At 52.0% G+C, this 4,673-nt stretch overlaps 1 long non-coding RNA gene across 1 annotated transcript; it reads left to right on the top strand.

Moving 5' to 3' along the window:
- The first annotated feature begins 854 nt into the window (after positions 1-854).
- Positions 855-4,281, top strand: LOC144337937 (uncharacterized). The gene is made up of 3 exons (XR_013411592.1): positions 855-1,046; positions 2,763-2,898; positions 3,719-4,281. It is a non-coding gene; the product is annotated as an uncharacterized LOC144337937 (long non-coding RNA).
- Positions 4,282-4,673: the final 392 nt, after the last annotated feature.

The raw sequence follows: 4,673 nt of genomic DNA, 5'->3' as shown, positions 1-4,673 counted from the left end.
GAGGCTGAGGTGGGTGGTGGATCACTTGAGGTCAGGAGTTCAAGACCAGCCTGGCCAACATAATGAAACCCCGTCTCTACTAAAAATACAAAAATTAGACTGGCATGGTGCTGGGCACCTGTAATCCCAGCTACTCAGGAGGTTTAGGCAGGAGAATCACTTGAACCTGGGTGGTGGAGTTTACAGTGAGCCGAGATCGTGGGCAAAAGAGCGAGACTCCGTCTCAGAAAAACAAAACAAAACAAAACCAAAAAAAAGCTTTTTTTTTTTTTTTTTTTTTTTTTTTTAAGTGGATGGAGGGGAAAGGATCCTTTTGACTGCTCCATGGAGAGTCAGCAAGTAACTAGCCAGGAGCCTGGAATCATGAAGCACAACAGGAAGTGCTGTGGTGCGGGTGCAAAAGACCAGGCGGCGGTGATGGGAGGCGCCCAGTTAGCTCCCCGACGGGGCTTCACGGGAAGGAGGGAAAGAAGGAACAGGGAGGACTCCAGACCTGAGCCTGTGGGTGGAAGATACCACTACTGGTCAAGGGGGAGCAGACCAGGCTTGGGCCGGAACAGCTTCTGTTTCATTAGATTCCAGGTGTTCGGGTGGTCATTAGGGCAGTTCTCCTCAAGGCTCTTGTAAGCTAGAGGGACGTGCGAGCGGGGTGGGGGAGGCATTCGATTGCTGGTCCCAGAGGTGCTGGAACGCCCTGCACCAGGGTGGCCAACAGCATTCAAGGTAGTGGCTGCCCCACCAGCCTGAGTCCTGGATGGAGAAGATACAGCAAAGCCCCCTGTGGCTCAGGACAGCTGTGGGAGTGAGGAACATGCCTTTGTTGCTGAGAGCCCCTGCAGTCTCAACGGGGTGTGGTTGTTGTCACAGCCTGGCCTGCCCCACCCTCACTCACAGGAAGCATCAGAGACACTCCACCAGCTTCCCCCGGCTTCCCTCGCCCTGGGGCCAAGGCAAGCATCTGGCGTAGAGCTGAGGCAGGGGAGAGACGTTCTTGGAGCCAACATACATGTGTTTAGCCTGGATCCTCTGTGCCTGAGCGACTCAGGGCTGGGTACATAGGAGAGGCCCAAAAAGTGTGGCCTGCGGTCAAGCGGGGGCACCAGAGCAGACTCGGGGAAAGGGGGTTGAAATTAGGTGGAAAAGTTAAAGCAATTTGAGGAAAAGCAAATATCAGGGCTTCATCAAGTGCTAAATTGAATACAACTTCCACAGAGGGTTGACAGCAGTGGACACAGCCAGTCCAAGTGAGTGGACAGCAGGGTGGCCTGGGTCCTCTGGAAGGTAACACTGTGTGTTTCAGGGCACAGGAAATGCAGCAGCATTGGGCAAAGGCACTGGCGGGAGGACCCGAGGGACCCAGGAGGGGAGCAGGACGCCCCTGGAAGAGCTACCCAGGTTCTCTGGGGTCTTCCGTGAGCCTGGTCCCTGCAGGGAGCCCCAGGAAGATGAATCCATTGTTCTACTGTTTTCACCCCTGTGCCTCCTCATCTTTGGGGTAAGACTTTGGCTCTAGAAGACCCCCGTCACAATGCACACTTCCTACCAAGAGGGAAAGTGTGCAGGCAATAGATTAGCCGCCCCCCAACACCCCCGAGAGACCGGAACCCTGAAGAACCTGGGGTGACAGGCACCACTGTGAGGAGCATGATGCCACCAGAGACCAAACATAAGCCTGTGCCTCCAGCCCAAAGAGAACCTGTGTTCTTAGCACCAGCCCCTCCGCTCTCCCACTCCTACCCCTCACTCCCACCCTCCCCATCACTCCCACCCTCCCCTCCCACCGCTGTTTGAAGTCAGTCACACACAAGTCAAACTCACTCTGAGAATCACACTGTGACTTATATCCTCTCATGACCCACCCTTGAGGCTCTGCTTTCGGGAAATCAGTCAGGCCCCTGACGCAGCAGCTCTGAAGACCAGGGAGGGAGGAGGCACCTGGCCGGTCATCGGGCATTTAACACCAGCGCTTGGCACAGGGATGGTCTGGGAGTCTCTGCGCTCCTGAGGAACAGAAGAAACCCAATCCTAGCCCCGTGCTCTGACCCTCCTGTGGAAATTGTTGCCAAGAGAAAATCTCAACCCATCACTTCCTAGCTGTAAGATGCTCGGCAAATCAATTCATCTTTCTGAAGCTCAGTGTTTCTATCTAAAAAATGGGAATTAAAAAATATATAGAAGCACCTAAAGAGGAGAATCCATGTCAAGTGTTTGGAATACTGCCTGGCACATCATGAGTCTTCATTACATGCTGTTGTTGTTGCTGTTGTTATTATAATTATTATTAATGTCTAAGAGAAGCTGGCCTCTCCTCTCGCCAGACTCTGCCAGGATAACTTCATAGCAGCTCCTTGCTAGAGCAAGCTGACTGTTTGGAAACAGACAGGGACAGGTTCAATCCCAGCGCCACTATCACTAATTAAATGACCTTGGGAAAGTTGCTTAAATTCTCCAGGCCTCAGTTCCCCACTTATGAAATCAGCATAGTAACAGTACCCATCTTCCAGAATTACCTGGCTCAAAGGAAATGTCCACTGTTGATTAAATGAATAAAGAAATGAAGGCTGGTGTGCCAGTCAGGGGCTTTTGGTCACAAGCCACAAAAGCCCAACCAAGCTAGTTCAAGGGAAAGGGCATCTAGCAGCTCTGGTAATGGAAAAGGCCAGGCGTGATAGCACTGGCTTCAGACACAGCTGAATCCGGGGACTAAAGCATATCCTTTGACCTCTTAGTGCTCTCTCTGCCTCTGTCTCTTCTGCACACAGCTTCTTCCACGTGGCAGGGGCAGGGTGAGGCCACAGACAGCTCCCGCTCACATCATCCCAGCTAACGGCTTCACAGGAAAGAGAGAAGCAAAATCCCAGAGAAGTCTGATTGGCCCAGCCTGGATCTCATGGCTGTGTAAGTAGGGAGGGCTGCAGGGATGCAACGGTCCCCACAGCCAAATGGAGTGGAGGGGGGGATGTCTCTCTAGAGAAGGGGGTTCTGTTACCAGAAGGGGAAGAAGTGAGCCTGGGCAGGTACAAATGGTATGGCTATGTCAGGGGTTCCCAGCAGAGGGCCTGGGCAGCTAGCCAGGGTGGGGCCACAGCCTGTGAGCACAGAGGAGAGAGAAGAAGAGAGGGGAAGGAAGTAGAGGGGAAATAAGGGAAAGGGGTAGGGCCTGGACCACCAGGGCTATACCTGAGTTTAGCATCTATATGGGCTCCCAAAACACACACATCCACTGTGTCACAACCACCCTGTTTGTGTGAGGCCAACCCTAGGATAGCCCCAAACCCTCCTGCCAAGAGGTAACCCATGCCCCTTGCCACAGCAATTGGTTTAGGTAAACCAGGTCTGAGCTGATCAGTCTGTGTCATTCCTCTGGCCATAGGCATTGGCTCTGAAGTAGGGGGGCCAGTCAGCCCTTCTTTGGGCTCTTCTTTTGCTGGGATTCTGGAACACAGACATCCCTCTCTTCTTGGACTAGGGGGTGTGGCTGGAACTATGCAGCCCTTTTGCCACAATGAGGGAAGCCCTCTTTTCATCAAAATTGACATCAGGAATAGAAAAGACTGGAGAGATGGGAAAATAATTGGGCCTTGTTGATACCATTAAGCTGCTGAGTCAAATAACCCTGGAGGCTGCCTTAGCCCTGCACTGCCAGTGACACATGCTGATAAAGCCCTGGCATGGTTTAAGCCACTTCGAGCTGAGTTTTTCTATTACATTTCTGCAGGGGCAGCGGAAAAGCTGAGGGAACTGGAGAGCAGCTGCTGTCCTCCCCCTTCACACGTCTGTGCTGCCTCATGCCAAAGGGAGCCAGTGGCTAAAGTGGGCCTGTATTGGCCAGGCCCTGCAGAGAAACAGAACCCATAGGTTGTGTGTGCATGTATAGGTAGGTAGGGAGACAAGGAAGGGGGAGAGAGAGATTCGAGAAATTGGCCCACATGATTACAGAGGCTGGCAAGTCCAAAATTTGCAGGGGGGGTGATACGGTTTGGCTGTGTCGCCATCCAAATCTCATCTTGAATTATAGCTCCCATAATTCCCACGTGTCATGGGAGGGACCCCATGGGAGGTAATTGAATCATGGAGCTGGGTCTTTCCCATGCTGTTCTCATGACAGTGAATAAGTCTCAGGAGATCTGATGGTTTTATAAAAGGGAGTTCCCTGCACAAGTTCCCTCTTGCCTGCTGCCATGGAAGACGTGCCTTTGCTCCTTTGCCTTCCAACGGCATTGTGAGGCCTCCCCAGCCTCGTGGAACTGTGAGTCCATTAAACCTCTTTTTCTTTATAAACAACCCAGTCTCTAGTATGTTTTTATTAGTAGTGTGAGAACAGGGGAATACAGTGGGCCAGTAGGTTGGAGACCCAGAGAGAAACTGATGTTGCAGCTCAAGTCCCAAGGTTTCTGTTGCAGAATTACCCCTTCCTCAAGGGAGGTCAGTTTTTGATCTTATTCAGGCCTTCAACTGATTGGATGAGGCCCACCCACATTATGGAGGGCCATCTGCTTTCCTCAAAATCCACTGATTCGAATTTTAAGCTCATCCAAAAACACCTCCTCACAAGAATATCCAGAATAAGGTTTGACCACATATCTGGGCACCATGGCCCAGTCAGGGTGACACATCAAATTAACCATCACTGGGTCCCCAGATGCATCTCATTCAACCCCCTCATGCAGATG

This window comes from Macaca mulatta, chromosome 1 (assembly GCF_049350105.2).
Source record: "Macaca mulatta isolate MMU2019108-1 chromosome 1, T2T-MMU8v2.0, whole genome shotgun sequence".
Lineage (NCBI taxonomy): Eukaryota > Metazoa > Chordata > Mammalia > Primates > Cercopithecidae > Macaca > Macaca mulatta.
This window is presented reverse-complemented; position numbering and strand designations above follow the sequence as displayed.